The sequence below is a fragment of the Bombina bombina genome, chromosome 5 (assembly GCF_027579735.1).
Source record: "Bombina bombina isolate aBomBom1 chromosome 5, aBomBom1.pri, whole genome shotgun sequence".
NCBI lineage: Eukaryota > Metazoa > Chordata > Amphibia > Anura > Bombinatoridae > Bombina > Bombina bombina.
In genome coordinates, this window is record NC_069503.1 from 544,631,182 (window position 1) to 544,645,041 (window position 13,860).

Consider the following 13,860-nt stretch of genomic DNA (forward strand, 5'->3'; position numbering starts at 1 on the left):
ATGTGACCATGTATGAAAATACAATTCTTAAGTGTTGCCTTTAGCCATTTCAGAGTGTCTTGCACATATGTAACATATTAGAATTATTTCAATGTGCCTTGCATTATATGCAAATGTTCCAATAAGGCCATTTTGGGACTCTATCAAGTGGATTTAGGTGTCTGATTAGTAGGGATGGGCGAATGTGTTTATATCCGAATTCGAATATTAGAATGAATGTTATTGTAGAAATTCGATTTACATAATAGAATGTTGATAAGAACGAATATTCTTAAAAATTCTATTTTCGAATGTTATTTACAGTTTTCGAATGTCACATTCGAATTCGAATGTTACATACGGATATCACATTCGAATTTGAATATTACATTTATAAAACACAATAGTAGACTAGAAACACTATTTCGAATGTCACATTCGAATCGAATATCACATTCGAATCGAATGTCACATTCGAATTCGAATATTATATTTATAAAACACAGTTGTAGACTAGAAATACTATTTCAAATTTAAATGTCACATTTTACATGTTACATTTCAAAATTGAATGAATACATAGCTAAACATTCTATTATTCGAACAAATATTTTCTAATTTTATTGAAAAATTCGAAAACGAAAATTCGAAAATAGAATGTTAGAATGTTATATAAACGGGGGGCGGAGCCAACATCGGAGCTGAGTGGTCGCATCTCCTGGTAGCTCTGGCTACACTATCTACAAAAAACAAATTTGGAGACCGTTTCAGCTCCTTCATTTTTATAACCAGCCAAGATTTATAGAGGTAGAAGCTTTAGAGAGTTAAAGTCAAGCAGGGCTACACTCAGCGGATGCAGATATGCCTCATTGAAGCTTGTCTCCCTGACTGGCATGCTAGCTGGGGGCCATTTTCCTGTGCACGTGGAAAACAGCTACCTGGAGAAATAACTTGACTGCCTGTAGCTATATTGCCTTTCAGAATGACAGCCGTTGTAAGTTGTAATATGGAGTTGGTGGCATATATCTTCAGAGAGCTGGGAGTGCTACTGGATTCCTATCAAGCTGCATTTTCTCAAGCACTCAAAATGGCGGTCCGTTTGCCCGACGTGGACCTCGCGCTATCTACCATCTCACACCGTCTGCACGCATGTTTACCCAGAGGATGACGCCTTGGAGCCCCGGTGCTCACTACCCACCTTACATGGCTCGCGAAGGGACACGGCAGTGAACCCTGTGAACGTGGAATGCCCAGCTGCTGGGCTGGTTGTCAGGCCGATACAGGGGGTCATAGAAGCAACATCCGGCGCCGCTCCAGCAATCGCCCTGACACCTCCCGTGCTTAGAGATCCATTGTTGTCGCTGTCTGGTAAGAAGACTCTACAGAAGCATATGTTTGAGCGGGTCTGGGGGAACATAGATCACCCACGCACTGACTTTATAGCTACAAGGCGCGGTATAGGTTGAACCTAGCTAAAAGACTGCAATTACATTTCTGCATCAGCTGTGTACCTGAATACCGTGGTTATATGATAACATGCAATGTTTGAAAAGTATAAGCGCCACACTAATTGGGGACCTGCAGTTTAGCTGGAGCAAGATGGTGCAGATTTCAACGGAAGAGGGACATAGAACATGTCTTTATATAAATTTACTATCTTGAAACTTTGGGTCTCGGCATTGTCCCCTACCCAGCTTGCTATGTGCTTCTTCTAGTCTCAGGCAAAGCATAGGCTGATCTGGCCTTTGTTACTCTGCTCTCATCGGCAGATATAATTGTGGCTACAAGGAACTGAAAGAGACATACACTTCTTTATTACGGAGCAGTCTGACCCTGCATGGGGATTTTTTCTTAGTCGCAGCTGAATTCAAAACTGTCAGCTCATTTACAGCTGCTGGGACTGCGTTACTGTTCACACAATATGGTTGATGTTGTTACTGTTTTTCCTCTTCTCTTTTTGCAGGACTTAGTACTTGTTATACTATAATGCCTCCAATATTTTATATCTTATAGCTAGCCGCTTCTCATAATAATGTGTATGTAACTGTGACTTAACTGTTTCATGCCTAACTAGTTAATAATTGCACTAAATTCCGTTTGTTTATATGAAAATGTGTGCATGCTGAAGTGATTTTGACTCTTAAGGTTAGTTTGTGAGGCACAATCCCTTGGAAAAGATCGCATTTCTAGCCACATAAACTCATAACCTTGCACCTTCAGACCAAGCAGTTCTTCCAGGTACATATTTACTCTTCACACTCTAGGTATCATAACTTATACATTACTCAGGATCTTCCTTACATGCCATTCAAGCTAACTCTACATATTTAATCCTAGATTTTCATCACTTTCTCTTATAATAAACCCCCAATCCTACAGAAGTTATTATATAGAACATTTTTTCACACCTGCCTTGTCTATACTGCAATACCATAGTTAGTAAAAATGGGTGACTCCTTGCTTGTATTTCTCACAGATAATGTTGACCTTGGTTGGTGAAGCTATAGGGTATCTTACATATAAGGTTCTGGTATCTGTGAGGGGTACCCCCCCTTATAGCCTACTCCCATCTCCAGCTGTATTTTGAGATAGTACTCTTTTTTTTTTTTTTTAAGTTATGCAAACCATTTATCACTCAATTACTCTCACTAGCTTATTTCAGGACGCATGTTGGGGCCTAATAATATGGATAATGAGTTTCATTTCACTGCAATGTGGGTGCTACCAGCGGCCGAGGTTGCGCCCTACCACTTGTTGAGTCCCACCATGTGACTGTTATATATGGTTCAGTTACTTTATCCCTATCTCACAATATTGCAGCCACATTGTTATCTAAGTTCTGTTGAGTGCGTCATTTGCTCCAATCTCAATCACAGGCCCCGTGTTGCTCTATAGGAGGCCTTCCATAGTTGTTTCTTAGTCCCCTTGCGTATAGAGCTATATCTTCATTGCTTTTGGTTATCTACAAATATTTCCATAAGGTAAATTTTTAGTTCATACTACCTGCCATATCTAAATGCCCTCCTCCCCTCCCCCCTCCTCCCACATTGCATTATTCAATTTTCACTGAGCGTGTGGACTGCTACCACAGTAATTCAAACAGCAGGGCCCAGCTAGCATTCTTAGGAGCAGCCCCCCATAGATAGGAGGGTTTTATATTTTAAAGATTCCATCCTAGCTCCCATACCTTGCCTTCGCTCACTCACATAGGTATTTGCAAAGTTTCTTAGGGCAAGCAGGACCTGCGCTACTCATTTTAGGCATTGCCCTATCAATCATTCTGCCCTAGGTTGAGTTCCGATATCCACACCAAATTTTATCCTGGTAACTCTCAGTCTAGTTATTGTGCTTTGCCTATATGTTTACCTAACATACTTGAATTGCCATTTCTCCCCCACACACGCATACAATATGCCCGCTAGCACATAATGCGCCCACTGAATTTTTTTCATACAGCAAGGCGCTTGCGTCATCCCCAGACTCGATACAGCGCCTGCTTATATATTCTGCCTAACATGCTTAACTTACCACCTCCCCCCCCCCCTCCTTTAATATACCTCCTATTTCAGGAGAGTGAATTATGTGGTTTCTCTAGCCAATACCACACCTTATTTCCCCTTCTTACGATCATATCTTGTAATACACAATTATATTAGTATCACTTCCCCTCCCAAGCTGCGCAAGATTGTTTAGTATTAATTTCTTTCTCACAAATAAAATACTAAGTTCACAATTGATGTTTACCTTGCTGTTCTATTTCCCTAAGCAATTCTTATACAAATACTGAGTTTACATTTGAGGTTTACCCTGTTGGTATATCTCCCTAAGCAACTCCCATATAATTATCTAGTTTACATCTGATATTTACCTGATCGATATATCTCCCTAAGCAACACCTCCACAATTATTCAGTTTGCATCTTACATTTACCCGGGTGTTATACCTCCCTAAGTAACGCCTATACGATTTTTTAGTCTACATATAGTGTTCACCTTGGTATTGTATCTCCCTAACCAACTCTTTTGCAGACATTTAAACCCAAGATGTTTTGAATGCCCATTAAGGGAAGTATCTCAGGAAAGAAATTTGAAAATATGAGGTCTTTCTTTCAATTATGTTTGACTTTTTATGTTTAGCATCAGATGGGTTTGTAATAATTTATTAGGACGTTTGATGTATTTCTGTCTTAGATCTCAGTGGCTCCATTGGAACAGAATCAATTAGAGTGTGTTTACTTTAGGAGCTTGATGTATATTTCTGCTATGTTAAGTCCTATACTTTATTGTTTGCAATTGTCTGTATGCTTATTCAAGAACCTCAATAAAAACTATTAAAAAAAAAAAAGAATGTTATATAAACATTCGAAATTCGATTCGAATGAACGAATGTATCAAAATTCGTTTTAAATTTCGAATTTTTAGAAACATTTGCCCATCCCTACTAATTAGATAAGTGTAAAATGATCTAAAAAACCTGCTAAAAAATATTAGGAAAATGGATTGTTAAAAAATAGGAATTTTGCTAGCGAGCTGAAGAATCGCAGTTCTGAAAAATAGCTTGAAACCTGACATTGCAATTGCATTAAAATAAAAGGGGCCCTTTTTGGGTCAAAAACCATCCACAAACAAATCAGCTGATAGATTGGGATCCACCCATATATCGGCTTTAACATTAATAATTTTATCACAAAGAATAAGACATCTGGACCATCTTAGACATTGCAGAAATACATTAACAAATGAACCTTTGAAATAATTATTTATAATTATTTACAATTTAAATAATTCACCATTAAGTAGAGCTTAACCATTAAGTAGAGCTACAAATTTTTGTGTTTTGAACTAAGAATATTTTAGTATCATGCAAATGTCTTAAAATGGTCTTACTATTGTTTCATTTTAAGGTTTATTCTAGCATAATAAACTGATTTTAATATTGCAAAGTTAGTCAATTGTCCACCCATATGTCTGGAAAATTCCCTGTGAAGTGAAATGTTTCCAGGCTGAGGAAAATTCCTTGTCAAGCGTATATTCATCATAGGTGAACACTGAATTTTACTACTAGTTAAAATTGCTTAAAGGGACACTGAACTTAAATTTGTTCTTTTATGATTCAGATAGAGCATGCAGTTTTCAACAACTTTCTAATTTACTCCTATTATCATTTTTTCATTCTCTTGCTATCTTTATTTGAAAAGCAAGAATGTAAATTAGAAGCCGGCCCATTTTTGGTTCACAACCTGGGTTGTCCTTGCTGATTGGACAGCACCAATAAACAAGTGCCAAAAATTGTCTGGCTCCTTAGCTTAGATGCCTTCTTTTTCAAATAAAGATAGCAAGAGAACGAAGAAAAAGTGATAATAGGATTAAATTAGAAAGTTGCTTAAAATTGCATGCTCTATCTGAATCATGAAAGACAAATTTTGGATCCATTTAACTGCTACTTTACTAAAGAAAAGCTAATGTGTCAATAAAACAAATATTAAAACACATGGAAATGTGATAATTACTGAATTCCTATAGGCTGTTTTTCTGTATTGAGTCCAAATCTTCTTACTTCTCTGTGCAGAGTCTTGAGATTGCAGTATTGTATTCCTCTTCTCTGTGGAGAGTCTTCAGAATGCAGTACAGGTAGCCCTCAGTTTATGTTAAACGTGTGTATAGTAGACCGAGCGCTAGTATTCTACAGCCTTAAGCTCACTGGCAAAAGTCCCCTAGTGGACTCGGGAAGTAACTACAAGTGTGTGATAGAGTGAGCGCTGGGAAGCTTAAAAGGACTGTGAGAGTATGGGTGTGTTAAAAATGAGATATATTTAATACAATACAATAAAACTACAATATAATACGCACAGATTAAAAAACTTCTTAAAATCTTCCTAAAATCTCCATGGATCCATGAGATAAAAATGAAAAGATGCAGTGTGTTACCTATATCTGGTAACTAAAAATTCCCTACTGGTGTTGGGATAAGTGTAATAGTTAGCTCCAACAGCAGTATAGGATCAGTATCGGATTGTCTTGAGAAAGGCCTAGGAGGGCCGAAATGCGTCGACATACTGGTGAGCACATTTCTGATTACATTATACTGCATCTAGACGTTATTGCACTATTGTACTTTATTTCACCCACAGGTTTAGGAGGAAGATTTTGGACCTATTCGCCACAATATTGCATTTTTTTCTTCTCTATTTGTATTTCACGTTTACCACAGTCATTGGAGTTATTTTTGGAAGTTTTTTCAAATTGGATTTAATCACCTAGGATTTATTACACACACTAACTCACTATTTTGTGGAACACTGTGATTTTTTTAAGAGACATTTTCTAAGAGACTTTTTTTTTTTAAGAGACATTTTTCACTATTTATTTACAAGCCACACCGGATCCATCCGGTCACCGTATTTGTATTTATATTTTCATTCTCCTTATACCTTATTTTCATTTTCATATTGTATTATTTATATTGTATTATTTATATTGTATCACGTTAATATTTGGACACTATACCTCAGATTTTCTGTTTGAAATTGTATTATCTGTGCTCAAATTGTACCTTATTGATCATATAGTATTATGATCCTATACTGCTGTTGGAGCTAACTATTACACTTATCCCAACACCAGTAGGGAATTTTTAGTTACCAGATATAGGTAACACACTGCATCTTTTCATTTTTATCTCATGGATCCATGGAGATTTTAGGAAGATTTTAAGAAGTTTTTTAATCTGTGCGTATTATATTGTAGTTTTATTGTATTGTATTAAATACATCTCATTTTTAACACACCCATACTCTCACAGTCCTTTTAAGCTTCCCAGCGCTCACTCTATCACACACTTGTAGCCCTCAGTTTATGCCGGGGTTAGGTTCCAGAAGGAATGGTTGTAAATCGAAACCATTGTAAATTGAAACCCAGTTTATAATGTAAGTCAATGGGAAGTGAGGGAGTTAGGTTCCAGGCCCCTCTCAAAATTGTCATAAGTAACACCTAATACATTATTTTTAAAGCTTTGAAATGAAGACTTTAAATGCTAAACAGCATTATAAACCTAATAAAATAATCACACAACACAGAATATATAATTAAACTAAGTTAAATGAACAAAACCATTTGCTAAACAGCATTAAAAACCTAATAAAATAATAACACAACACAGACTTCACTTGCATTTTTCTGCAAACAGTTCTTTCTAAGCATTCCAATCTGGACTGATTTATAAACGGGAAGATCTTGTTCCTTTGAAATCTGCTCGATAGCTCAGGTCTGGTTAAACTGATTAATTTCAGCTTGCTTGGCTTTGCTGCAACACAAGTGGACAGCTCCACATACTGGCTATTTTAATCAATGCACTGCTTCTCAATGCTTTTCAATAGCAGTCACATGACTGGAAAAAAAGGTTGTTATTCTGAAACGGTGTAAATTGAACCGTTAGAAACCGAGGGCCATCTGTATTGTATTCCTCTTCTCTGTGGAGAGTTTGAGAATGCAGTCTTGTATTCCTCTTCTCTGTAGAGAGTCTTGAGAATACAGTATTATATTCCTCTTCTCTGTGGAGAGTTTGAGAATGCAGTATTGTATTCCTCTTCTCTGTGGAGAGTTTGAGAATGCAGTATTGTATTCCTCTTCTCTGTGGAGAGTTTGAGGATGCAGTATTGTATTCCTCTTCTCTGTGGAGAGTTTGAGAATGCAGTATTGTATTCCTCTTCTCTGTGGAGAGTTTGAGGATTCAGTATTGTATTCCTCTTCTCTGTGGAGAGTTTGAGAATGCAGTATTGTATTCCTCTTCTCTGTGGAGAGTTTGAGAATGCAGTATTGTATTCCTCTTCTCTGTGGAGAGTTTGAGAATGCAGTATTGTATTCCTCTTCTCTGTGGAGAGTTTGAGAATGCAGTATTGTATTTCTCTTCTCTGTGGAGAGTTTGAGAATGCAGTATTGTATTCCTCTTCTCTGTGGAGAGTTTGAGAATGCAGTATTGTATTCCTCTTCTCTGTGGAGAGTTTGAGAATGCAGTATTGTATTCCTCTTCTCTGTGGAGAGTTTGAGAATGCAGTATTGTATTCCTCTTCTCTGTGGAGAGTTTGAGAATGCAGTATTGTATTCCTCTTCTCTGTGGAGAGTTTGAGAATGCAGTATTGTATTCCTCTTCTCTGTGGAGAGTTTGAGAATGCAGTATTGTATTCCTCTTCTCTGTGGAGAGTTTGAGGATGCAGCATTGTATTCCTTGTCTCTTTGGAGAGTCTTGAGAATGCAGTATTGAATTCCTATTCTCTTCTATTTATTTGAAGTTTGACTGTACTCTTCCTAGTGTCTATCTGTTGGATTGCCACAGTGTGCTTATTAGTGCAGTGCTTCTTAAAATTTTTACTTCTTATCTCATGTTCGTGCAGTGTGTGTTTTCTACGAGAACCATTTTTATTTTTCAAATTGAGGTTGAAAACAAATAGCACAAATATCATAACAAACAAACATAGCACAAAACAAAATTGGAAATAGAAAAATAATAGTATCTGCATTTATAGCTGTACTGATTCCCCTATCCTTGGGGTCACTCAAGCCGTGCTCGGAGCTGTAAAAATCAGCAATGCAGTCCCATGTTATAACTTTCGACACAGACCGTGATTGTGCCCAGGGTCCTTCGCCACTTATTGAACACTTGTTATACTTAACAAGGGTGTTATCAGCTGAACACCCCATAATTTGCAGCTTGGGAGCAGGGCAAGACCCTGGATTAGACCCAACATGAGAGGCGTGGCGACACTGAAGGGCCCCGGGCACAATCACTGTCAGTGTTGAAAGTTATAACATGGTTGATGCTGATTTGTTTTATATCACAGCTCCCAGCACGGCTTGAGTGACCCCGAGGATGGGGAACCCCCATATGAACTAGTTGAACATTACGGCAACGTAACAGAGAGCAATAACCTAATCTGAGTGGAATCGGTATGTATATTATGATGAGTAATTGTAGATTATTAATTAATTTGGTATGTACTGTAATCTCTCTGTATAACACGGAAGCTGTGATCCAAAAACGAGGGGCACTGTTTAACTAATGTTGAGGAATCCAATGGGAGACTGGCAAATGGCAGACCTGTGATATCAGTGGAAGTATCCATAATATAACTATGTCTTATCTGGAGGTAATATACACTATGCTGACCATCTGTTAATTAACTGATTTATTATTGGAAAGCATACAGAGCACACAGAGGATGTTACAAGTAATGTTTTTTTTTTTTATTAAGAACCCAGAACTGCATTGGGATGCTCTTGCCCCATGCTAATGTATTTTTTTCTTTATGTTGAAAATTGTTGTGTAACACTGATACATTATTTTTTAATTAGTTAGGATTATAAAATGTGTTAAATTTTAATGATGGAATTTAGGGATGTCCCCCTCTCTGGAGAATTATTAAACTAGTTGCTATAGCCTGTGGCTGGATAAGAGTTGTCTCTTTTTTAATTTTATATATATATATATATATATATATATATATATATATATATATATATATATATATATATATACTGTGTGTGTATATATATATATATAAATATAGATACTTTGTTGGTATATATATATATATATATATATATATAAATATAGATACTTTGTTGGTATATATATATATATATATATATATATATACCCATACATATACATATTTAGACATGTAAATGTATCTCTATGTTAAAGCCCTTTACCTGCCTGAGAGCTCATAGCTTTGACCCCCTTATAGCTATTTTATGTAATATGTTTTTTGAATAATGTTTATTAGATGGTGTTATTATGAGTGTAACCGTACATTGTAATGTATTTTTTATGTTTTTTTGTAACATTTTTTTGTTTCGCAAGACAGTTAACCAGTGCTCTGAGGACGCAATATTTCCCAACGAGTGATAACTTAAATTTCACACAAGCAATTGTGTTTACTTTTAACTTTTAATATGAGCATTACACCCGATGCGTGCAAACAGCTGCGATAAACCCCTTTTCACTCGCTAGTAACTGCTAGCGTGCCACTCGGAATCTGGCCCTAAATTGGCATCATCACTTTTTTACATAAACTTATAAATATCATGACATCTACTTGCAAGACCATATGAAACAACTTTATACATTTTGTATTAGGGATTTATAGACACATTATAATCTTTTCTCTACAACATATCTAAACCAGAGTTAAACCATGCATTTGAGGGCTTGGTACACACTTCCTCATTAGTGAGAGAGAAATAAAAGTAATCATGGACCCCTATACATAGAGCATTACACATTTATAAATACAAATATAGGGTTGTGAAAAAGTGAAAGTACATTTATAAAACAGCAACCACTGGAAAACATAGAGCTATTAGCAACTGATGACTGAGCAAAGTTACCATTATGTTAACAGGCATATAATCTCCATCATTTGCAAAGAAAGTCATAGTAGGACTGCTAAGTTTTGTATCAGATATACACCTATATATCATTAAAACATTAATACTACTAACCAAGTGGAAGATATATTTAGGCTTAATTGAATTGCTACGCCTGGTCAATGAAGAACTGTACAGTTGTGGGAAAATGCATCTATATGCCAGTCATGTCCAGTAAGAACGTGGGTAGAAATACATTTCCATAGTTACATAATAGCCATCATAACAAAGAGGCTACTCCTCCCTGTAACAGAATTGTAAAGAACATCATTCATCCCACTCCAGAGGGGTCAAGGACAGATAGGTCTGGCCAACCAGACCTCTAGACTTCCATGTCCAACAGCAAACTCTGGCAGGGATCTCCCCGGTTTCTGTTTATTTGTGGAAAACATTTACCTGCCACCATATCTCCTGAGATTGATTAGGGCTAGGGATAAACTATCAGTATTAAAACTCATGGGCACACTGGAATCTTCAAACTTTATCTGAGTATGTTGTAGTTTTGCACCATCCAATTGCAGATATTACATACACAGATTTCGATAAGGTAGGGGACACATTAGGAGGCTCAGCAAGTTGTAGGTGAAAGCTAGATTCTGTTACCTTACTATGAGACTTTATATCTAGACTTTTAACAGGCACCATTTTAGGAACCTATCGAGGCTTTCCAAGCTCATCCAGCAGGTCACATATTTTATCTCATAGCCCAGCAATAGATTATTCAATGTAACATACACCTCCTCCATTTTGTCACAAAATATATAGCATCATATAGCAGTAGTCTAATGCTGACTGCACTACCCCAAGTATCGGGAGATTTAGGACTAATATGATGGTCCCAACTAGGATGCAATTAGTAGGAGCACAACAAAATGTTTATCCTCTTGTTTAGGTATCCAAATAATGGCTGCTGCCCGGGAATTTAATTCCTTTACTATTTTATTTTCTTGGCATCCTCCTTCATATTCTAGCATCATGTTGTGTCATTTATTCACTTATTGCTGTGGCTGCTCTGTCTTCCTTTTGATTTTATTTTTCATGTATCCAAGTTACGTTTACTTTTGCTACTCCACTTCTACCTAAACATTAGATGCCCTTCATAAAAACATGTCACAAAATTAAAAATAACAAAATATCATTTAAATTAAAAAAGGAAACAAATAATTAGAACATATATAACGGTAAGATTGCAAAGTACCCAGGAGACCCTAGGGGGAGCCATACTGTCATCAAACTTGGGAACTGCAAAAAACACATAAAATTGTCCATCTGTTATAGAAAACAGATGGATCCCAGCAGTTTAAATGTATTTTAATCTTGATATTTCTGTTATATATAAATAGTATAATGTCTGCCAATTCAGAAGAAAAAAATATTATGTAACATGGTCCATTCTATTTACACAGTGTCTCTAATACTGGTAGATAGTGATTAAAGGCACATATTAGCATCACTGGACAGATTCTATCATCCTAAAGATAAATTTATGTGATATCATCACATACATTTTTTTTTGCATTTTTTGTTCTTTCATTTAGTAATATTTTTTGTGCAAGATTACAAGTGGCTCACTAAAGTGTTCTTGGCTTGCGCACTAACTGCGCTCAAGATAACAGTTTAGTGTAGTTGGATAAGTGTGCATAGTACAAGTTAAAATTTAGTGCGCAAGAGAAAGATTCAGGAGCATTAACTTCAAGACTTCGGATATCACAACTGCACTAAACTTTTCTCCATACACTTCTATGGGGCGCACTAAAAAAACAACTATTAGTTATAGTATAGTTCACAAGCTAACCCGGCACTGTGCTAGACCAACTGCGCTAAACCAACTGTGCTAAACCCAAAGGTGTGTGAAACACGAAGGTGGGTTAGGAATACTTCAAGTTCCTATGTACTGCACATAGAAGAAAATCATTTTTTTATTTTAATTATATATATATATATAGATATAGATATATATTTATTTAATATTTATCTTTACCTATATTCTATATGAATATGTATGTTACATATACATATATATAATATATATATAAGTATATATATATATATATATATATACACACACAGTATATAGCATATACAGATATACTGTATATATATAAAAATATTTATTTTAAAATATTTTTTAATATTTTAAAATAAGTGAAGAACATAGGAATTTAAAGTATTTATATTCAAACACATTAAAACAAAATAAAAATGATATTGCATGTTTCAAAGTATTTAAAGGGACAGTCTACACCAGAATTGCTATTGTTTAAAAAGATAATCTCTTTATTACCCATTCCCTAGTTTTGAAAATCCAACACAGTTTTATAAATACACTTTTTACTTCTGCGATTACCTTGTATCTAAGCCTCTGCAAACTGCCCCCTTATTTCAGTTCTTTTGTCAGACATCCATTTTAGCCAATCAGAGCTGGCTCACTGGAACTCCATGTGCATGAGCACAGTGTTATCTATATGACATACATGAACTAACACCCTTTAGTGGTGAAAAACTGTCAAAATGCCCTGAGAGAAGAGGCGGCCTTCAACAGCTTAGAAATTAGCATATGAACCGCCTAGGTTTAGCATTCAACTAAGAATACCAAGACAACAAAGCAAAATTGGTGATAAAAGTAAATTGGAAACTTGTTTAAAATTACATTCTCGGGGGGTGGATCTAGCCACCAGGGTGGTAGAATGCATACTACTTGAGCTCTGGTTCTTCAAACTGATTTTTGGGGTAATTAACAGTTTTATATGTTGTTCAGAAGCCCAGCTGAAGACCCCGACAAGACCTCTTCCCTACCAGAGCTATTACCCATGACTCGGACCCTAAGGGGCAAAACCTACTTTTAAACCAGACTTCGTGAGACGGCCATGTGGCTACAGATTGCAGATGCAGCTAATGGAAGCTCAGAAACAGAGATAGAGATATGTGCAACCCTCAATGCTCAAGCTAGAGATCTCACTCTATACATGGATGACTGAGGAGAGATAGTCGAGCTTCCTTGGACATCAAAATTTGTCCGGTTCTTTATGGTATAAAAAGCGAAACAAAATGGCGACCAGAACAGACTGGGAAAAACAAGTTCTACGAATTCTTGAGACCTCTTTGCAGCTCCTCAGTGAACTAAAAGAGCTAACATCCAGCTACAGGCCATCGGCTTGGACTACACAAGCACAAAAAGGCCAAATCGATGCAGACACTGTGTTAGCGGAGACTGTCGTTAATCCTATACCCAAGCAAGAGGATCTGTTCTATTCTGCGGAGAGACACCCACAGATAGTTGCGCTAGGTTCACAGAATGTTAAACACCAAATGTTCAACTTACCTCATGGTCCTGGAGGATCCTGGCCATCTGATTGCAACGGCGGCGGGCTGCTCCCATCGAGGTATAACTTACAGGGGGGCCCACAGCAGGACTCTCCAATAGTTACTGAGGGATACCCACGTATACCCTGTATAA